Source organism: Bombus huntii, chromosome 14 (genome assembly GCF_024542735.1).
Source record: "Bombus huntii isolate Logan2020A chromosome 14, iyBomHunt1.1, whole genome shotgun sequence".
NCBI classification, from domain to species: domain Eukaryota; kingdom Metazoa; phylum Arthropoda; class Insecta; order Hymenoptera; family Apidae; genus Bombus; species Bombus huntii.
The window spans coordinates 4,351,688-4,375,807 of NC_066251.1; the positions used below are offsets into that span (position 1 = coordinate 4,351,688).

The 24,120-nt window shown below is 42.1% G+C and overlaps 1 pseudogene; it reads right to left on the bottom strand.

The window, feature by feature from the left end:
- LOC126873402 (uncharacterized) overlaps positions 1-23,818 on the bottom strand; it is a 50,248-nt pseudogene extending 26,430 nt beyond the window's left edge.
- Positions 23,819-24,120: the final 302 nt, after the last annotated feature.

The following is a 24,120-nucleotide window of genomic DNA, read 5'->3' on the forward strand; positions in this document are numbered from 1 at the left end:
AACGTAATTTCACGCGTGTTCGCGACTACTTGGCCTGAGCCGGCTCCGACGTTTGAAGAAGCTTAAACTTCATGGCTTTGGTCTTTCGCCGCGCTATGGAATGAGAGGTTCTCTTCTCTATGTAATGTAAAACAGAAGTTCGAACGGTCGAAAGGCTCAGGAAGAACAAACACTCGCGTCTGATCTCGCGTCTAATTTTCATTGGAAATGAGTATTCGTTTGCATCGCCGACAAGACATTCAGATGCTCTTTTTCCTTCCTTCCGTTTCTATCCTCGCAAATGCCACGATCGAATAATTTCGAAAATTCACAGAGACAACGATGTTAAATTCTTGACAGAGCCGAGAGCAATTTCGCATTTTCACCGTCGTGAAAATTCCTATCGGAAATGCAGTCAATTTGCAGGTGTCTCGGTTGCCTCGTCGTTGCAGATATTTTCTCTCGCCTCTTTTTCACTTTTTTATTAATCGAAGTCGTTGCTGCGACAGCGTGCTTAGTTCCCCCGATGAAGTTTCGCAAACGATAATAGATCCCGCCGCGTCGATAAAATTCGATTCTTTCGACTTTCTTTCGAACGTTATCGCGTAATATTAAAATAAAAATTGCGCCCTGCAATAAAAATTTTAATTCGTCGCTCGCTATCCGAACTTTGAGAATGTATAGTCGAACAAAACGAAAGACCACACGTTTACATCGGCGAGAAATTTCAACGAGATTTCAGATGCGTGCACTCTCGAGAGCCAGCTGTGAAGTTAATGAATAATTTCTCGCCAGAATATGAATAAACAACGGTATCCGTGGGGGACGAATTAAAAGGCCGGATACTTGGACCGAGGGAAAAGATGGAGAATTAAAATATTAAACGAACTTTCGCCTCGATGAAAGTGCCACTTTATAGAAGTTTATCCTGCCTTGACTGATAGAACTGAAGGGGGCAAAAAAATGAAAGAGGAGCCAGGAAAAGGGGACGGATGAGTACGAGAGTAGAATGCGCATTCGTTGAAGAAATATTTCGAAGAAATATTTTAAAGAAATCGTGTTTCACCGTTGGCAAGATTTTTGCGGCGACTTGGAAATTGCTCGGAGGAGCTACGCATCTTCGATTCGTTTCTATCCGAGGTGCCAATATTGGCTTGCTCCGGCTGCCAATACTATTTGCACGGCCCTGTAGGCACCTCTCCTTTATGGCACATTTGTTCTTTTATAGAGACAAAGACTGCACGTATTTTCCCTGTGCACCTTTTTGCCTCTTCACGGTTCATCCGCGGGATTACGCTCGTCAGTCGAACGAAACCATCGAAACAAGTCGACGAAGGGAACGAGGCAGGTCCTTAGATTTTATGTTCGTGGATATTTTCTTTCCTGGATATTCCCGTGTTAGTCGTGTCGCGTTTGAATCTAGTCCTCTAGCGTCGTTTTAACGAGACATCGCTTCCAATTTGGTGAAACTCCATCAACGCGAATATTCCGACTATTTATTTTTCGCAAGACGTTAGCATCGTTAACGGTGAGTTTAAAATAATATTTCTTTGTCCTTCCGCCTGTCTTTTTATATATTCGTAGATATAGATTCGTTCGGTGGTTTGTGACGAATCGCTTTATGCTTCTCGTTGCTCACAATCCAAGTGCAGCCTCGTGGGATCGGCGATTAAATCGGTGCATTGATGGGACCGTTTTCACACAGTGAAACAACTGATTCCCGATTATTGTCGTTAATGGAGAAAACGAGTAGCCAACGAATAATTTGAGAACAGCTCGGTTTCGTTTGGTCCTCTGTCGTCGCATTAATCCGTGGAAATAATTTAAATACTGTTTTTGTGATCGGGCCCGATAATTGCGCTTTATCCTGCAAGCGGCTTCCATTCGCGTGATCCTTCGTGTCAACGATACGGTAATTTAGTCGCAGTATTTATTGGCCGACACGGTACATTGTTTCGCGATATCGCGTTTTGTAATAGCAAAGATAACTTCGTATATCGTAGGTTGCCACTCGAATCGAAACTGTGTATGTACATACTATCATTTTGAAGCACTCTTTGTTCGATTGTTGAACTCTTTGGTCGATTTGTCGTAACAGCACTTTTAGAAAACACGATTTACCTATTAAAATGCACAACAATGGAATATTTTACTCTTTGCTATATACAGTTATTCACGGAAATATTCGAATATTCATGGATTTTTAATACGAATGAATATACCTATCATGTGCGTTATACGAAACATGTCATTAGGTTTGTAATGAGATTCGATTGTCGTGAACATATTGGAAAAATTTGGAACAAATCCGACAGGGTATAGAAGCTGTCAGATATTTCAACGATATAAAGCGCCCGTAGTTTTGTAATTGAAATACGTATAGATACGACGTTGTCGAAAATCTGCAATAGTCTAAATACTTTCTCTCTAATAACAACTCTTATATCGAACACGTTTAAGAGGAATTAGCTTTTGCTTCGTTGCTATTGATTCTTCAATTACAATGTTGCGATATTAAAATATATGAAAACCTGGGTGTATTGAGAGAAGTCCTTGGTTGAAATGTTGATCGGCCGTATGTTCGTTAATTGGTACGAATTATGAGATACGAATATTTATTTCACGTTTCTCGACGTTCGCGATAAGCTGCAACTGCGAATTATTCGACGAAATTTCTACAAATGTAATATATAGGGTGTTTCATTAGTAACTCCATTACGACTTTTTTTTCTCTCGTAAAAGGAATGCTTAAACCTTTGTAGGAGAGCGGACAAAAACGCGATTCGGGAATTATAAATAGAATCGCTATGTTTTTAACGAGCTAGGCAATCTAGCAAACAACGCGTACATTAAAAGCCTTAGCGAGATGCAGTAAGCTAGGATTAACTGTAAGACGCGGAAAGACAGGCGGCACAAGTAGTAACGGCCCATCTCTAGTCAGGCTCGTTTCGTAGCTGTTAGAACGCTGTATTCCACGGGTGTTACTCGATTGTCGCAAGTTATTCGCTTCCAGCCACCTTCATTGCAGCATTTTGCTCGCGGTATAACGAAGGAAAATGCTTTCTGTAAAGAAGACGAAATTTCAGTAACGCATTAAGAACTAACGTTGCGTAAATGCGACATTCCAGCTGCAACTCGCTTGTTTATCCTTTGTTCAATTAAGATAATTGAATTCTGTTTCTCGCATCAGGAATTTTAAAAATGTCCAATCGTACAGCACGCACGCACTGTGAAAAAGATATATGAAATATATCCACAGTATAATATTTTTTGTATTACTTGACAAGGAAAATTCCTATCCAGGTTTTATGTATTTTTCGCGGTGGAACCGAAGTCAGGCGGAAGGCTGTTTGTTTTATTCGTGCTAGTTAATAAGGTTTGCGCGATTTTTACGTCGTTTGGTGTTTAACGAGTTAATTATGTGACGACAGAAAAAAGACGCGATATTACCAGACTTCTTCTGCTCGGTTTCTTGTCCGAGTCACGGACCGTCGTTATCGTTCACGATACTCGTGGAAGTTTACTCATCAAAGCAGTGAAAAGTTCGAAAGAAAAAGGGAATAAACAAAGGGAAAATGGATCGTCGGTAAAAGATCGAACAGGTTAAATCACGATTCACAGTCGAATAAATTTGGTGACGCTACAGGACGCGGATTCGCCTGGGACTTCCGGTTTTCCTCCGACTTCTTTCCGAACTATTCGAGTAGAAGAATCACCGTTGCCATGAGCACAATGCTGGCGAGAAACAAAGCGCGTCGTCGTGCTCAAGCAAATCTTTTCCAGCGACGAATTCTGCAAAACCGCTTCGTGACCAAGTATTTAAATGGTTTTCCTTGTTAATACTAAGTTTGTTCTACCGAGTTTCTTTTTTCCTCTGTTATTCCGGCTTATTTTACAAACGGACATGACAATTTCATATTTTCCAGACCGTTCTGTCTTTTTATCGTTTATTCGATACGAGTCGCCAGCGATCCCGAGAAAATCTTCGCTTTGCGTAAATAAAGCATAAGCGAGTAAGTATCACGGATATTAGAAGGATAAAGAGAAGAAGGGGCCACGTAACGAGTGTCCAGGTTCACGCGTTAATATCGTTTAATGAGAGCTCGCAAGTTTTTCGCGGGCAGGCGAACAGGTTATTATTTTTAACTTTTTTTTCTTTCATTATTACGTAATCTCCCTGACGACCGAACCGACCGGGGGATGGATTTCTTATTTAATAATTCTTATCACGAACGGACTAAGTCTCGTTAGAAACTTGCGGAGAAATTTTTCATCTGCGATTCAAGCTCTGTGCACGAACATTTTTACATACATACTCGTATACATATACATAGAAACGCACAGAATCTTATTCTTGCATGGTGCAAAATCAATTTGAATTTGTTCAATGTATTAACGTCTTTCTAGAACACAGTGAGAACAAAATGACTCTGACTTTGTTCGATACATTGACATCTTTACACGAAGAATCAAGGAACGATATTCGGCACAAAATTTACAAAAAAGTGGAGTTGATCAACTAGTTGATCAACGATCACATATTATTTGTTTAAATATGTCTACATCTAAATTCAGCTAATACCTAAAAAATTCCTCAAGAGAATTTCTGATTCTAAGTTTTACTAATAGCTCCAAGGCTATACGTAGACTTTTATGAGTGACTATATTTTATATATATACATGGGTAGGATTTGCAAGGGTGAAATTAAGGCGAAGGTTAAAAAAAGTTTGGTGAAGCTCCTCGAAACTGGCTGCCGGTCTGATGCTCCCCAGCCATGCTCCGCCCACGCCGGCGATTTCCCCCCCCTTTTTTTTCTTTTTTTTGTTACAAATTAAGGGAGAAGCCGACGGAAGATAAAGGGCGGTTCACGAGCTGCTGAATAAAAATTGAGATTTATCGGATGAACTCTGCTCACTGGCGGAGATAGCGTCGCGGACACTGCCGCGGAATACGAAACAGGATTTCGCGAATCCTCGCTAAAGGAATATCAGGAACGCGCTGACACGTTTTGATTAACGTTAGAAAATACCGCGCGACCAACCTCCTGAGTCCAATGACACGGCCGCGATAATTTACGAACGCGACAATAAGGAAAAACTGGAAATTAATGACGGCTGGGGGTTTTCCGTGGAAAAAGTAAACTTTTCTCTCATGCAATTTTCAAAGTCTACAAACTAGTTGCCACGTAATCAGGACTCTATTAAAAACAATCATGTCGTTAATCCGGAAAGGTCTCCTTCGTTCCATGCATTTTTAAGCGAGTTTTTGTGCCGTACGTCGCCACACTTGGAAAGTCTAATCTGTTTCTCGAGCACGTGTGAAGGAAATAAAAATAAAGGATAGGGATTATTAAATCGTAATGAAACATTCTTAAGTTCTAAATTACCTAGAGATCGTTTAAAGTCGTATACAGGGTCGTTCGTTCGAATATTATTCAATCCGTGCATAGTACATTCCGAGCTTCCATGAGTGAACTTCGGACAATTCGTGAAATATACGCGTAGAATAAATTTCACATCTCGAAAACCGCTATACGGGAAATTTTTGTGATAAAGAAATACTAGGTGGTTTAGAAAGTTGGTGGCGTGTTTGACAACTCGATGCATCTATCTTGTATTTGATGGAACTGGCGAAGTGCAAAGTTCTGCTTTTAGTTGCATACTAAAAGAGATTAAGGAGGATGGATTAATTTTATTTTTCGAGATAACGTCGACGAAAGCAGCCAAGAGATTTTAAATCATCATTTCGATTCACGGGACGCGACTCTACGCTTATTCACACTATCGTCTATTCTTTTAGCTTTGCAAAATTCTTTTAATTATACCTAGTAAATTGGACTCTGAGGATTCGAAGAGAGGTAAATAGAATCTACTTGAAGGAACTCGTTATTGAAAATGATGAGAACTTTTCGAAAAAGAACTCGCGCAGCTAGTCGATAGTTGGTAAAAGGTCATTGAAATGAATAGCATATAACTTCTCTAATGAAATTTCTTAAATTTCGCTACGAACTTCTCCAGCTAGTAATTATTTTCTAAATCGTTCCTTTTGAATTCCCCGTTCTTTTATCACTATGTCGAAAGGCTTAAATCTTACATCAGACATATTAATCGTATAATAACGTAGGGTTATTCGAGTTACTTAAACTTCAACGTTTTAAAACTCAATCTTCAACTTTGTACGGGATAATTAAATTTGTTGTAAATTACGAGACATCGTTAGTCTTTAATGCAATAAAGAAAGAATGAGAAAATATCGGGTACATTATGCTCTGCAACAACTAGTATTAAAAATGCGAAGATAATTCGAACGTGAAAGTATTATATAAGAAGTAATAAAATAAGCAACGAAATAACTTCCACAGACAAAGTAATATAACACACGCTACTGAATTAGGATAATAGCAACTGTAAGTTGAACATGCTTTTCTTTTAATCAGTACAAGTTACATGCTCGTACGCCTACGAAAGCTTACCGGGCTTTCAATGCAAGTAGATATTGTAAGTCACTGTTCATCATGACTGGAATATTCTCTTTTCAAACATAAATCGCTTAAAAATTATCCTCTTTGACTCAAATAACCCTGCCTTATCCACTTCTTATTTGTCTCTCTATCTGACCAGGAAGCTCGACAAATATGCAATTTCCGTTCGAAAATTCGTTTGTGCAAGCGTTATTCTTGCAGTGCACGTCTGCCATCCGTTTGCATCTGCCAGACACGTTTCGGCTCGTATTAAAATACGCCTCGCACGACCTCGTTCGAGTTCGGAACACAGGCAAATGGGAGCGCAAGAAGTAAAAAAAAAAAAAAAAAAAAAAAAAAAAGGAAAAGAAAAAGAGGAAAAAAAATGAAAGTAAGTAGAAGTTAGGGTAAGTGGCGACAGGCCGATGGGGCAGCGGATGCGAGGCCAGAAAGGAAGCAGGGGGCAGAAGTTTCAAGTAAAAGTCGAACAGGGTCAGCGATGGAGCTCGTGAGAAACTTCGTGGGCAGGTCAAAACTGGAGATCGGTAAGACCTTTTACTCGCCGTGGAAAAATATATACTATACATGATAGGAAGGAAATACGGCTGATCAAATATGGATGTTCAAAAGTCGTATATGTTAGGTCGTGACGCTGCCATCTCGCAAGAAAAGAGAAGCCACGAGACATGACTGCGCGTATCTTTTCATCTTCCTTTCCGAACCTCGTAATTTTGCGTCCCGCGACACATCAGAAAATTTGGACGTTGCTAGATTTTATCGCTTCTAACACCCACCCGCTTGTCCTCCATGCTGGAATACTCTAGTGGATGGCCGGAAAAGCCACGATAAGACTGCTTACATTTTCCACTGGCTTCGCTATCTATCGAGCTGGTCGTTTTAAAGGTTCCTGGTGTACCTTGTTAATTGGGCGGTTGATCTCGCCGATAATTAGGCAACTGAGAGACGAATTTAAGATCCTCCTTTTTACGTCTTTGTGCTACTCTTTTTATTCCTGGAATTTTCTTTCTAGCGCCCTTTTACTGATTTATTTATCGCTGAAGTTCCCCCTTTTTTTTTTTTTGACATCCCTATAGGTTTCCCGTTTTTATTCCTACCAACTTCTTTCCTTCTGCCCCCCCCCCACCATGTCATTTTTCCATTGCCGCAGTTTTCTTCTTCCTTGATACCTTTACTTCATCTTTTTATTATTACGTTTCCTTTTTTATTGTTCTTACACTCTACTTTATATTGCTAGAATTCTTTTCTTACGTCCTTACACTACATTCTTTTTACTCCTGCAATTATTCTTAACGTCCTCGCACTGCTTTCTTGTTCCGCCAGAATATTTCTTTTTAACGCCCCCGCGTTATGCCACTTTACTCTTGAATTTTTAATTTCTATTCTCCTCTCACCGTTGGAAATCGCTGTTGTCTTAAAAAGACTCTCTTTGTTCCCCATGATAGAATTGCTTCCTTCAATGTGGACATTTTTCCAGTCCCAATTTCACGATATATGTATTGTACTCTAGAAAGGTATTGTCGAAGAGAAACTGGAGGAGTGATGGATTATTTCCAGCGCTGATCCGGGATAGACATTGTCCACGGTTGTCAAGCCAGAAAAGGGTAGGTCGAGAAACGCCGACAGTATTCGTGTAGTTGGTACGAATGATTTTCGGGAATGTGACCAATGGTGACCACTGGCTGACCGTAGGTGCACGAAAAGTACTTGGGTCAAGAGGTTGTTGATCGTCTAAAGCAGGCTCAAAAGGGAACTCATTGCATGACAGATTATTTCCTACCATCGACCTGGCATGGACATTGTCCACAAAAGTAGTACGAACTGGGAGAATATCCCCAGAGACGTCGACAGTAGTCAACTAGTCATTAAGAAGCGTTTTGGCGAAACTGGCCACTAGTGACCGCAGGTTAACCATAAACCGGATAATCGGCCGGAGGCTAGTTGATAGCGCATAGTGGTTTGGGATGCTATGATAAAAGAAAAATGAAAAAATCAAGAATTGGATTCGAAAGATTCTTAAAAAATTCACGATCGATTGTTTCATGAATTTTAATGTATTTGCGCTTAACGTAGAATGACAGTTTCATTTTTTTAAATGAGATGTTTTTCTGTAAATAAGTAATGGCCTTGATCTAGTGATATATCTCGCGTTGATATATTTATTTTTACTCTTTTATATTTTTATATGCTTTTGACTTTTATTGTTACGATAAGCAGAATGATCGTGTTATTTTCACGCTTTAGTCGATTATTTTAATAATAATACAATTCTTAATGATTATCAATTTTTACATGTACTTGCAGCAGGCGCTAGTTATCGCATATGCTGCAGCATCTGATGTCTTCAGTATCAAAATAATTCACGAAGTAACAAATATTTTATTTCAGCTGCAACTGAAACGCGATGTCTGGTGTTTTAGTGCAGTTACTTAATCCTTTGATTTAGGATCTCGCTAAATCAGGAAAGTTATTGTACACGTATCTGTACTCTCTCATAATTTATCGCAAAATTTGTTTTAATCCGATTAAAGTAAACTTTTTCGCGCGAGAAGTGAAGTGCGTGAGAAAAATCCGTCGCATTTCCAGAATCAGCCAATTGTAATTCAATGTTTCTGTAAAGTTCGTTCGTTATCTCGTTTATATATGCTGGAAATTCATTCGACTAAGCCCATTATATAGTTTCCTGGTCCCTACGCATGTCAAATTCGTTTAAAATTCATGGGACGAAGGAAAATACATATTCCTGGGTCTGTACTACGGAATTAGAATTAAGTTTCTTTCTTTAATCTACCCATCTACTAAAAATTCCATTTTTCAAACATTTCCAGATTATTATCTTTATCACATTAAAATCTACCCTTCTCCGCGAGGCATTCTAAAACCTCCAAATGAATAATTTCACTCCCATCGTGTATTATCCCTGCAGTTGAAGACTGTCTCGAGGATTCCTTCGCGTAGATTTCGCCTCTTTCGTAAGAAGATTACCGATTTCATTATTCTTCTTATTCTGAAAAGTAGCGAAGACGATAGTTAGATAAAATATATCGACGCAACGCGATGTGCCTGCGCTCGCAGCCTCCTCCAGGAGACGCCGAGCCGTTAGACGTCAATGCGGCAAGCGGCCATACGTTCGTAATATAAATAAGGGGGTGTCCGGACGCGAAGAAATGTGAGCATCTTATTGGCAATAACACCGCGAACGTATTTCCAAACGTCGAGGGTTGAGCGTGGGAATCGAAGAAGAAGGGATTAACAGGCCCGAAGTCACGAACACGCGTTACAATGCCGTGATTTCCGGGGACGAAACCTACTTCCAGTTTAACACGATTGCGCAAAATCAATTACCACGAGCTCCCATAATATACGAGCAAAGTTCCCGGGCCAAAAGTGTTCTCCCACTCGGCGTCTACCACCGAACTTGTCTCTCACCCTCTATTCTACAATTCTGCCCCCCTCCCACCTATTTGCCGCTTTAACTCGCGAAATTATAGCGGTTCGGCTGCGAATTCGGGCCGCGTTCAAGCCCGCCACGAAACAACCCTGGAAATGGCTGTCGTGTAAATGTGCGCGAATAATCTGTAACTTCAGCCAGTGTGTGTCTCCCTTTCATCCCTCTCTGTCTTCTCCCATACCCCCCCCCCTCCCTCCTGTTATCGTTGAACGCCACAGTCGCCATTTCCACGTACGAGGACGGTCTCTTTATCAGGCCGCCGATTGCACGTGAAAACATCGGCCAAAGTCGCTTCCTGTTCACAGACGGGGATATACGTCGCCGTTGAAAGACCTTTAGACCGGTCGTGTTTCCTTTCAAGTTTCCTCTTTTAATTTTCAACAGTGCTCTTGGGTAGTTCTCTCTTAAATCCAACGGTGTTCTTGATAAAAGATTGCCGACACTCTAATCTCGCGCTAGTAATACGATCGAAAGGATTGTCACGATTTCGGGAAATACGTAGTGGCATGTAAAAGGATAAAGGAGAGGTATGCAGTTTATAACGTATCTCGTTGGATACCGGTATCTCGATTGTTTTCTCAGATACAGGGGATTTTAACGTTCGCAACGTGAGCGCTGATGAATGGCAGCCGGATTCCCAGAAATATGACGACCTACATTTTTTCCTGCAAATGCGTACGCGCAGTAGCGATAGCAGAAAAAAATCCAGCTGACTCAGCGTCTGGCACTGACCACGGTGCAGACGACCAGCTCGGGGTCAGTTTAATACAGTCTGTGGTTGAGAGATCGAGTCGCTAATAGAGACAAAGGGAACGTTAAAAGTGAAGCTTTTTAAGCGTTAAAAGTCACTTAATGGGAGAATAATTCGGGGAAAATTTCTCGCCTCATTGAACCTCGATCAATTGATACTTTCGACGATCCTCTAACAAAACTAATTCACGGTCCTGTTAAAATACCAGAGCACTCTTCCGGAAGGGGAATCCGAAGGAAAGTCACGTTCCCATGGAATATTCTAGCATGTCGTTCGAGACGATTTCGTGTACCATTAGGATAGCCAAGATTCTTACATGACGTTATACGGAAACTGAAACGATCGGTAGCTCGTCCCAAACGAGGTGTATAACCAAACCGACACCCTCGATTCCAGCACGAAGTAGTTTAACGAGAACCAACCTCCGTTTAATTAATCCGAGAAATTGGATTAACGGCACCGCCGGCACGGCCACTTTGGTCGATGTCGGCTGGAACACGGCAGAACTGCCACCGGTTATCGGAAAAATAATAAAAATCTTCCTTTCTCGAACGATGAGGGTTGCCTCGTGACGCAACCACCACTTCCTCGACACTTTCTGTTCCCATAACCGCATATAGAACGTAGCCATCGTATACGATATCGTTCAAAAGTGTTTGCTTATTCCATACGTACGAGCACTTGTTTATTTTATTTTTCGCAAGATCTGTTTTAATTGCCTGTACGATTAATAATAAAGCAAACTGCGCTACTATACTGCAATAATGTAATAAACGAGGCTATCGCGATTATATTGTTAAAGTTGGAAGCAAATTTGAAAGTGTTAATAGTACTTAGAAGATATTTAACGCGGAGATTATAAAATTATTTACGTAATTAATGGAAGGGCTGAAAATTCTAATGGCATAAGTAAGTTTACTGCTGTTTTCCTCGAAACAGTGTTCTGAATTTATCGTTATAAGAAATTCATTATATCTTTTTTGAGTCACGGAAACGTATTAACGCGGGGCATGAAGTTATAACATAATTAATTATGAAACCAGAGGGAGATATTCTTAAGGATTGCAATAAATCGAAATTCTCCAAATTTTGATTTATGTATTAGCCTTGATGAAGCACTATATTTTAATTAACTGTATCGTCTTTATCTCTGAATATTTAGAATTACTATTTGTGCAGCGCGTAATACATAATGACATATATCATTGGCATGCCTTTTAATACGTAGTTTAGCTTTATAGTTTGATGATTGCATAGTAAATGTAGCTTCAAATTATTATTAATCTATCATTAATTTGTACAATTCGACGAAATTCACATAATCAAAATCGACACAGTGCTCGGACAATTAACATTCATGCGGTTCACGCTTATGAACGGTAGCATACATTCGAAGGATCCTCGTATGTTTCGTTAGAGAGGATTTTTCCTCGATGCATCGACAGCTCTCGCAGGATTATGGAAGGTTGAAGAGAGAGAGAGAAAGAGAGAGAGAGACAAGAAATCGATTCTCTCAGAAAAATAATCTTCGCGAAGAATAGATGCCCGCTGTTCTTCTGACCGATTTTCTTCTTTCACGAGCTTCCCGGTGATCCGTAATTTTCGAACGGCGTATTCGCCGGATGGGAGCTCGGTTTATTCGACCAGAACTGATCGGTAATTTCGTAGCGGCAGTTTATCGCGTTGCTTTACGAAATACCATTCAACGATATTTCATTGTGTTCTCTCAAAAGCTGGCGTGGAAAAATTTATGTCAACTGGCCCCAGCAATTCAGTACGGTTAACTTAAATAATCCTATCGTATTTCCCAATCCAATAATCGCTACAAAGTTAAACACTTTGTTCGTCAAACAAATGGGACATTTTTTCAAATTTCTGACTCGAGTTTCCCGCTGACCTACAATTTTCCAACTATTCGGACGCATTCGTACAATAGGGTAGAAGCTCATCAAACAACGATTCAATCTTCAGTAATGAGTAATTTCCTCGAATCCCTTTACGAAATACCATTCAACGATATTTCATTGGTGCTCTTTCAAAGGACAGAGAGAGAGAGAGAGAGAGAGAGAGAGAGAGAGATGAAAAATTCCGTCAGCTAGCCGCGAATTTCGTAGGTTAAGTACTCGACTAAGTATTCCAATATTAGTAGTAGCGCAAGTTAAACGCTTTACCCATCAAATTAACAGTAAATTCCTTCGAAAGTGATTTATACCCTGAGACGACTATCGCCTGGGTGCTAACAGCAGGGAGGGAAACTGTTCGACCCCTTTCATTCCTTGAAGCGATGACAAAAAGGTGACCGTCCGATGTGGCAAGTCGATTATCAAGAGACTTTAACAGCGAGGGTGGCTCGATGGGATCGGGTTAAATCAAACGTATGGTAAGAAGCGAAGTCCGTGGGCAAGCGAAGCGATGGATCGATTCTCTTGTTCGTGGCCGATAATTCGACCAGGATGGGTAGCGAACCGAAGGGAGAAAGATGAGAATAGTCGGATAATTCGAAGGTAGAGGCATTATTCGGTGCATTTTATCGGTGATTCTTTTCTTTCTCTTTTTTCCCCCATTTGATGGTATTTAGAGCGGAGTTGTCTGGTGAAAAGTCTTTATTTAAACACGAGCACTCGATTCTACTTTGGCTCTTCGAGAGGAAATCGAAGCAGATACAGAGGTGCGGGACACAGGAAACAGAGAGGTACAAAGGGACCGATTACCAGGACCGTGATGCTTTTACCAAGGAAACAACCCACGGACTGTGTGTGTTCCCCTCTACAACGATTCCGCGGGTCGAGAATTCGTCCATTCGATGTTGGCGAATCAATTAGACACGTAGCAATACGATACGCGCATAAAAAAAAAAAAAAACGGTACAATCCAACTGAAGAAATAACGTTCGATACAAAAGGACTGGCGTATTTCTTCTCGTTGAATTTATACTTGTCGAACCGGGGGTTGAATGCGAAACGAACCACCAGTGGCTCGACAATCCACGCAGTGGGGAGAACGGAAGTAACAATAATAACGCCGGTGAATAGAGGCAAACTCAACGGCGGAACTGCTATAAATCTATGTTTGTTAAGGTAACAGAATCTCTTCTGGTGTATCTTGCGATGCGTGAATAGAACCTGTAAAGGCGAGTGAAAAATTGTAGCAAAATGAATAATAGAGCGGGAAACATGATTTATATGGAGGCAGGCGTAAACGTTCGCAATTAAAGCCTTAAAAATTTACCGAGTGTTGTTGAAATGAGAAAGAGTAGGGAAATGGACGGTTGTTTTGAAGAGGTTGCGGTATTTTCAGCGCTTGGTTATTGTTACGCACAGTCTTCCGTCCCAATTTTATGTCGAATATGCACAAAATTGAGGTATATATATAAATATATTGGTGGAGCAGGGTTAATAAAATATTTCTTCCATGACAAAAAACTGAATAGCTGAAAAGTTTGTAAAGTCTATTTGAAAGAATTTATTGCTAAGAGAACAAATTCTTCAGTGAAACGACGAATTATATTCAGTTGAAATGATATATTATTTAAATGTATAAAAAGAAGAAAAAAAAGGTGCATATATTATCCAAAGGTAGGATAATCGTAAAGATACAATATATTCAAATTTTTCCTGCATTTCGAACGTCCCGAACAACCGAACAATGAATATCACAATAGAAAAGGAATTGTAAAAATTGAGACTGAGAAAAGGAGAAAAACGTACGGAGTCTGTGCAAAAAAGTTTCATTTCCTGTCCCGTATTCAGTTTCACTGTAGTGTATGCCGATGATGGGAATTGATTAAACGAACGTCGAATCGGCTTGCAGAACGCGAAAAAGATCATTTAAGAGGAAGCTATGCAGGGAATAGTCGGAGCGGAGGCTGATACGATTGAAGTTCACGACGTGCCTCCTCCACTCTCGATCGCGGCAGAAATACTGTTTTCTTCCCTTTATCAGCGTGAAAAGGTGAAAACGCCGACGTGGGAAAGCGTCAGAAAGTTTAACGATACAGAAAGCTACGCGATCAAGAACAGATATAGGTACTTTTATCATTGTTGGAAAAGCGTGGTAAGCATTTCTCATTTCTAGGATCTCGCAGACAAGGGAGAACCGCGAATGGTCTGGCTCCAATTTCGACAAAGCTTTGCAACCCTCAAGTACAGCCAAAAATAGTAGATACATTTTTTTTTTTTTTTTTTAGCTGCTGTAACTCAAATTTAAGAGGTGAAATCGCACTCTAAAGTTCCGCCCCTTAAGAGCTAACTCGGGAACGGTCACAAATAGAAACACATTTTTTTGACCAAAATTGGATGCTTTTTAACTCGCCTCCACCCAGACTTTCAGTCAAACTTTTATGGTTAAAGTCCGAGTGGCTGTTTGGGTGAAAGTGTTAAAATCTTTTTCCATCTGTAACTGTTTCCGAGTCAGATCTTAAGAGGTCGAGCTCTCGAAGGTAATTCAACTCTTGAACTTGAGTTACAGCAGCTAAAAAAAGAAAATACGTACTTAGCATCTTTTGTTGTTTTTTAATTCTACAAAGTTTCATTCAATATGGGGCCGGACCATTCGTGACAGTTTCTTGTGTGTCAGCCATTCTCCTACTTAAATATGCAAAGTTTGCGATTCGAACGAGAGCTTTTCCGCTTTCTTTCTACTCGTTATTTGAAAAACGTGGTTCTTATCCGTAAAACGTGTTCAACCCTTACGATCGCGCGATTCTGAAACTCTCGCACCTTCGTCTTAATCACGTGGATGATTAAATTCTCCGTTCTATTAACTGCGTCTCGTATATGAACTTTAGAGTCGTCTTCGTGCTGCGAGCGTGGGATCAGTCTTTTCAGTAATATTTTTCAGTGGAATTTGATTGCATTTATCTGATAGAGTTAAGTTTCGCCAGGGGTTCAATTGATTTCGAGACCTAACGGAAGGTGATAAGTGTCGACGAAAGGATGGCCAGAGAATAGGTTAATCGTGGATTCCATCGAAATCGTTGGCTCGCTATAGATACGTATTTTTTTTTAATTTTTATTCCAACGAAAAGCTGATGCCAACAGGCTGAAGCGAAACAAATACTCGACCGCGGTTCCGAGTACGAATAGAAGAATAGCTGGTATTTTTCGATCGAGTATTCCTCCCAAATTCGCGGGAGAATAAGACTGAATGTAAAATACGGAATTGGTCTCGTACCGAGTAAAAATAGCGAAAGTTCGGCAGACGATAATTTAAATGGAGGAACGAAAATGCGAGAAAGAAAAGAATCATTGAAAAGAAATTCGATGGGATTCGAGTCCAAAGTAATACTTCGATTCGTTTCATTTCGATGGGAAAGGTGACTGAGAAGGAGAAAGAGCGAGGAGGAGGCTAGGAGGAGGCATACGTTCTACCCTTATTTTTTCCCCTTATCCTCGCGAACGTCTCTGACTACTGACGGGTTCTTTCGACCCCAGTCATTAAAAAAAAAAAAAAGGAAAAAATGTGGGAGGGACAGAAAGAGTGTAGGGTACGAAGGGAAGAAACGAAGGGATGGAAGATAGGTCAATTGCAGGCTCGACAAACGGCAAGGAAATGATGCACCATCTGCGGAACGAGCACGGACGACCAGTGCATTCGTATCTTGGATTCCTTTTAATTACTGCCACGCCAGATATTTGTATTTCTCGGAACGTTCCTCTTTGTTTGTGCGTGTAAGAACGAGGCTCCGAAGGAGGGTTCGAACAATGAGAAATCGCGACGAGGATAAACCTCGGGGAAAAATTGCAAGCAGCGGAGGAGCTTTTTCCTTTTGAATTTCGTTCGCGCCAACGCTCGATGTACCGTTCTCCAAGCGTTCGATCGCGAAACCTACAATTTCTCGTTTCTTTCGCTCTGAATCTCATTTAAAACTCCGCCTCACGGTGGAAACGTATATCAAGTTGTGCTCGCTCCAACTTCCTCTGTTTTTTTTACTCCATCTCTTTTTCGGCCTGCCCCCTTTCTCTCCGCGTCTCCGCCCTCGGCTTGGGAATGAACGTTAGACTCGACGGAACTAATTACCGGCACGTCTCACACGAAGCTGCGAAGTCAATTTCAGCTTACACGTAACGTTTACTTTTATCGAACGCGCCGGGCGCGCGCGGCTTAGGAATTTTTTTTTTACAGAGAAATGAAACAGCAGCAGGCAAACCTGCTGCGTTGGTTATCCGCGCGAAAACTTAATCGACTTTGACTACTGGCCTGGGTACCGTGCGCTCTTAAATGCGAAAGCTATAAAGGCTGTTTCAACGGATAGGTTTTCATACAACGTTGGACTCGCGATCGTTCCCGCCCCTCTATAAATTATAAAAATTCGAGCGTCGCGCGCACTTCGAAGTAGAATGATAACCTACATGGTCAGACGCGGCCGGTCGAACCTCTTCGTCGGTGACTCTTCAGAATTCCCCGTTATTTCCCTTGCCATCGAATTATTAAACATGTTGTTTGAATAAATTTCCCTTCGCAAACTGTCGTAGACATAAGAACAAGTTTGAATGTAAAAATATTACATTTCTGCCTAGTATCTCACGTTGAAAAAACATTCCTTGGTTTGGATAGACGAATTTTACGAGTATATAGGACAGGGTCCCAGGGCGATCAAAAATTTCACGTTCCATTAAAAGGGCAAGAAATTCATGGGCTATGCGAGTAACGGTTACCGTTAAATAAAATATGTTCCCTGGCCTGATACGAGGGGGTTCGGCCTGGCATCAAGTGGTTCGACCTGTCACGGAATACATCTTCACCGCGTAGGCCTCTCAAGAGGAAAGTAGGATGGTTTCTCGGGAAAGGTCCTTTCTGCTGAAAACGCGAAAACTTTTCCGGGATAGGTTGTCCGTGCGCGGAAGCATCTGGAACGCAGATTTATTTCTCATACGAGGGATGATATACAGAGCGAACCGCGCCAGTGTCACCAAATTTCGTTCGTTGCCGGTGTTTGCGAAATATTCGTTCGAATGAAAGTTTCGCTATTTTTCAAGGAAATAATCCACGAAGATCTCGATTCTTTCCAGCTTTATCCGCCGTAGGAGAATTTTTATCGTATTCCTTAATGGAACTCGAGCAACTTTTCCAACATAACTTTCGATAAATACGTTTGTATTGTGCGACATTCTGTGAGATTGTGACTTGGCAGATAGACTTTCACGATAAGTAATTTTGATAAAAGCAGTTACAGAATTTCCTATTTGATTTATGATATGTGTTCCGCTAATGTAAAAAAGTTTCAGGATTTTGCAGGAAAATACACTTGGAAACGTTACCGCGGCAGTCTGTACGCATTCTGTGAAACAAAACTTTCGGGCTAAAGCCGCAAACGTGAGTTACGTCCCGGAATCCTCCGCAGGCCGCGTTTCTACGGATCTCGCGAAAAGTAATGAAACTTTTTACGCGCTTATAAGCTTCTTATGAATGTTTTACTATCTGCACCAACACCTAAGAATGTTCACTCTTCTAAACACATCTCTGTTGGCAAGAAATCTTAATAGTTGTAACGACCTTTGATACATAAAAGATAGACAACGTATTTTGTATTGGAAACGTATCTTTTATTGTTGATACCTTTAGTGCGCAAAAATCGATTGCATCGAGAATTTAATTTATAAACTTTCTTCAAAGAGTTTGCGTCCGAGTTCCCCACGTAATATATTTTACTTCGTCATCCGTGTTGAAATGATTCCCATATCTCTCTTCATCCTAGCGAACATGAAAATCGCGTGGTAATAAATCCCACAAAAATCTACGTAACGGAATTTGCCCACAAAAATCGTATAACAGCATGTATCTAGAACCTGTCATACGATGCTCTATGTTGAACATGTTGCAACATATGATTGATGCAATCGACTTTACGTTCACTACCGAACAATACGAGTACATCTATACAGCAACTCCAGCACCAGTTATAACTGTTGGAACACCTACTCATCGCATTCATTGCAGAACTCCAACAAGTTTTACTTTTACATTACTTTGATATTTTACGTTACAAGATGAGAATCTTCTCTTCATGGTGAGAATGAAATAACAGATTTACGATAAAGTAAACGAAAAGGACTTAATTCAATTTGTGCTAAATATCAATAAGTATTCCAATACTTGCGAGTTTTAGGATAGAAGTTATTTAGTGTTCGACCTATTACATCTATATACTTACCTGTGGCAATTAGCTATCTCTTTCAGAAGAAAAGTTAGAGATAGGCTATCAGCCGATCTACGTATATCCAGGCAAGATTACATAGGCAAAAAATCCTGTTACCACTAAATCCTTACTGTAGCCACTTCCATAAGAACCACCCATCTCTGACTCTCTAATCCTCAGGTATAATATAACGTCCGCCGAAAATAGAACGCAGGAGGGTAATTTTAATAATAGCCAAGGCTAGAGAGACAAAGTGTCTTCGTCGTTTTAATCTCCGCAAGAAACGACTGCTAATACCGTGGCCCTGTTTGATCGCGTGGGACGTACTCTCGTATTCCTTGTTTTAACACCGCAGCCGCGAGCCTTCCCTCTGACCGCGAGCAAATATGTATAGGCCCGCGGAGGTGCATATATGTAGGTATACGCGTGCTCGTGCGCGAGATAACACAAACGCAGAGAGAAACAGAAGGAGAGAGGGAGAGAGTGAGAGGAGACCAGCGGCGATGTGCACAAGGACGATCTACCTCGAGCCTCGCCGAAATCGTAGGCGGGTTTACGAAAGTAGGCTGGGAGGCTTAAACGTGGCTCAGGCAACTGTAGCAACCGCTGGAATCGTGTGTGGCTTCGTGGAAAGTAGGATGTGAAGGTTTAACGCGGCGCGACGGGGTTGCGGAAACACACAGAAGAGAGGGTTGCTTGATGCTTTAGGGGGGAAGCTGAAAGGGGGTAATCCGGCCCACGGACCGGCGGGGGAGTTTTCTAATTTGAATGTTTGATGTCGGATCGCCTTTTGTTTCCCGCCTGGGCCACGGCGGCAGCGAGAAGAAATAAGAGCAGTTACATCTCCTGTTCCCCTCCTTTCCCACCGCAGCCTACCACCCCCTCTCCAACCCGTGGCTTTCCTTTCTACCTTATCCATTGTTTCCCACCTGATAGTCTCTGCTACCATTTCTGACCTCCTCCCACTACTTCGCTAGCGATGGAACGAACCGCGTCGCGAGACATTCGCTAACCTTCGAGGCAATTACGATACACGCTTGCGGGTTAATTGGTGGGCCAAGATTAGCGAAGACAGCGAAGAAACGTCTCGTGAAAATGGCGATGTTTATTTATAAGGTACACCGATACGTTGCGTGTTATATAAAACATTTTAACATTTGGTGGCGCTATGACGAGGCAAGAGTCCTGATTGTATTGGTAAAATTTCAAACCAATTTGATAACGCGAGAGACATTTACCGCAAGTGTACATTTAGTAAAAAATTATTTAGAAATGCTCCCGTTGAATATTTAGCCTTGTAATGACAAGGATAATTAACACTATGATTTTCGTGATATATGTACTTGTACTAAATGTCTTGTAGTTCATGCGTATATTTTCAAGTTTGTCAACTTCAAACTTCATCGACGTAATCACGATAGTTGACTATTCGAGTCTCGTTTCATAATATATTCATAAAGGGTGCCTGTAAGTATTCGAATAATTTCGCGAACAATTGTACGCATTGGAAACCTTCTTCGTTGCTGTAGCTTTGGATTTTAATTGAACGGAGGATATAGTTTCACCATATACTCTGTCCCGTCACTATCATTGGTTCTTTTACCACCACTCGACACCACCTTTCTCTCCCTTCCCTCGTGGTTTCTTAGCCGCATCTAGATTTCATTTTAGCCCCTTCCAGGCTCCGTGAGAGCTACAGGGAGCCAGTTCAACCAAAGGAGAACATTGAACGAAAATTACGACATACCGATAGTCTGGTTCCTCGCAGCGGTTTCTACTTTCGTATCTGCTTTTGCTTCTTAAGAACCGCCAGTGATCCCGAATTTCCCTGAATTTCTCGTTTAATGGATTCTCAGGGCGACGTGCATTTTTATCTTCGCGCCACGGGCCACGATAAAGCCAATTAACTTCGTGTAAATGCTAATACGGTACAACGGTCGGGGCCATTGTAACTGGATACTGTAACCACGGTCATTATGAACGCTTCTTAAAACGTCGTAAAGGTTACTTTGCGACCTCTATCTTGTCCCACGTCCTCCACTTAGCCGATCTTCACCCTCTCTCTCTCTCTCTCTCTTCCGTTGGATTTCGTTTCGCACGTACGAGTTCTCGCGTAAAATCCGCGACACGTAGTCCGCGAGTAGCGGACGAGCCCGTAGTCCTTCTTCTCTCCGCCATTTAAATGCTAATGTCAACTTGTTCGAGCGCTTACGAGTTCGCGAACGCGTACGACTAAGTTAAAGCAATCGAAAAATTTGTCTCGACGATGTAACGGGAACATGTTCTAACCGATCTCGCGAACGACAGCCGAGTTGCTTCGCGTATTTCTTTTTCTTAACACGATTCCGTGGAAAGGTGGGAGGGGAGGGGGCAGGGACAGGATACAACGAAGAAGTAGGAAGGCAGGTTTTTCCACGTTCGACTCGCGATTCGTCTTACAGAAATGTGCACTTTAGAACGTTGATAAAAAGCGAGTCGTATCCCGAGTCCCTCTCCTTCTATCTCTCGTCGTGTACCATTTGAAACCTACTCCTGTCGTCTTCAAACCTTTTTGCTTCTTTACTTCTGTTCGCGACACTTCTCTCCATTTCGTATCGGATCTTCTGTCTGGATTTCGATGTCGACGTCCAGAGGTACACAGCTTCGTCCCCTGGACTCTTCCATATAAATGGTAATGTTACACATCCGGCTGCTCGATGAAAAATAAAAGAAAGTGAAATCTTATCGGAGGAACAAAGCCACGAGCTATCCGCAAATTTCTAGCCACGACGGTGTCCGTAAAATAACGTAAAGGAGAAACGACTTTCTTTCGAACCTGTTCCCTCCGTTCTGACGGGAGCTGCTGCACCGTTTATATCGTATAAATAATGTAATAACATTTCGAGAACCCTGTCGAACCACAATATTAATGCGTTTCCGTCGTTGAATTGAAAGGTAGACGAATAGGTTCCTCGCCTAGGATCCACCGGGTTATCGTAGAAACTTGTCGGTCCTCTCGTACAGGTGTAAGAGGAGGTCCCTGAGTAGGATTTACTTTTATTCTCCGATATATCTTTATCTCGTACACGCTTCTCCTATCTTCCTATTCAATTCCTATTTTTCCGGAAGTTTTCCCGCCGCACTGATAAAACCCGAGTGGGTTTCGTTATCTCGATCCAACCATTGAGATTGTTTCTTTTTTCGCGAATCTTCTTGTAGAAATTGGTTTCTCCTGTGTAAAAAACATCGATCGATGTCGTAAGATATATTACTTTATTCGGGCGAACGAAAAAGAGAAAGAAAATTAAAGTGAGTCGAACGATTCACTTTAACGATCACCGTTGCATAATTGGTCTGCGCGGCTATTTGAAGGAACGACGCATCGTTGCAGGGTGCGCAGGAAGACCGAGCTGACGGTGTGTGTTGTCGCACATTCAGACACGGCCAAGTTTGTCGGGAGACGAAAAGAATTTTCAGCCGACAAGTTTCACCAAGAAATTCTCGTTAAGCACGAACCTAGCTCCGGCTTGGGGAGAATGCGCGGCATTGGTAGGTCCAGTGCCAACCGCATGTTGGATTTCGCGCCAAATGCGGTAGCCAAGGGAATGTACACGCTCGAATGATTCCTTATCGTGGATTCAGAGAGAAGCCAAGAGGGCTGAGAGCTCGAGTGGAACGAAAATTGCGAAGAAGTAGCGCGACGGTGGCGAGGGGAGGGCCAAAAAATTCATCGAATTTCCCTGGGGGATTCGTTGAACCAGTTTGGCAAATGGGCTTCATCTCAATTTTCGGTTCGAAGAATTTCTCTCGCTTAGTGAAACGATTCTGCAAATGAAATTCACTCGGTTAAGATCGAACGGGACTTGTCGGATCCGATCGTTTCTTCCTCTATCTTTCGATTAGCCTTTGGAAACTTCTGAGTCGTACCCCGTATGATTCTGCCTCCGCCCCCTCCCTACCTGGGCTTTAAGAGAAGACCACTTTGCGGATATACAGGATGAGGAGAAATAAAGGAAAGTTCTTTAATGAAACTATCTTTCTACCAGACTAAGCGAGTGCTCTTAAGCGAGTACGTATCTAGAAGTTACAAGTTCGGTTGGCCAGTTACTCACTTGGAATATCCCAAACGCTGTGCCGAGGTGTTCATTTGTCCGTACGACCGTCGTCACGATCATTACTCTCTCCAGGCTCCCTCTTTCTCTCTTCTTCCGTTCCCTCTCCCCGAGCACGCTATATCTTTCCCTTTGTTCCTCTCCCTGTCTTTCTGTCTGTCCGCTAATCTCTTTACTCTTTTGGCCACAAACGCCGTGTACCAGCCACTTGGAAGCAGCGACAGCAAAGAACCGCGCGGGACAGCGTATCACAGCAACGGTCTATGCGTTGTACATCTTCCGCGTACACGGCACACACAAGCGCGACTGGTCGGTGCACCACAAATCGGAACCAGCAGCAGCATCCGCGTGTAAACGTTACAGACGATATTCAGACGGCTGGGCAACCGCGTTCAGTCGACCTGATTGAGAGACGAGTACCCATGACTTTCACGAATGTCGTCGTCGATCGATTCTCGACCAATGACGATCAATTTCGTGCAACTGTTTCAACGCCATGATCACTGGAATCGCGTCTTTTAAACCGACTCGGAGGTAGTTCCATCTTCTTTAGACAGACGCGAATGAAATCGAGCCGAGCTGGCAATCAGTCGCTGCTGGGTCGCAGGTGATACCAAGTTTCGAAACGGATTCTCGATAATTCCGTTTGTTTATCGAATGTCCTTTATCCCTTCCAGTAGGAATTTGACGACTCGCGAATACAAAGTTTCGATTGATTGGCGTGGAATTGAACCGCAGGCGAGACGTCGGTTTCGAGCGACAAACTACGCGCACGGTGGAAAAGTGAGTGCGTCCCAAAAAGCACGGTACGGGCGCTTTTCGTTGGAAGCACACTGGTGTGCGTCCGCACAGACACGCAACCGCGAACTACGCGCCCTCGACTGGAGGCGCCTGCGGTCCAGGCTGCCACGCAGTATACTGAGCCGTGCCGGCTGCCCGGGAGAATCCGTGGGCGAACGAAGCTCCCCGAAAATTTGCGAAGATCCTCGATTCGATACGCTCTCTTCGGGGTCGTGCACGAGTCGCGAAGAGATGCTGGATTGGAAGAGACGAACCGTCAGGCGACAGTCACTGTTTCCGATACTTCGTTGGATACCACGAAAGCAGACAGACGAAAATATCTCTTTTTCTTCTCTTACCATCTAATAGCGTCGCGCGATTCCATTAAGACGATCGATCAACTTTGTCGGATTAGTCTCTTTACGACGTGGCACATCGATAGCGTGTTGCTT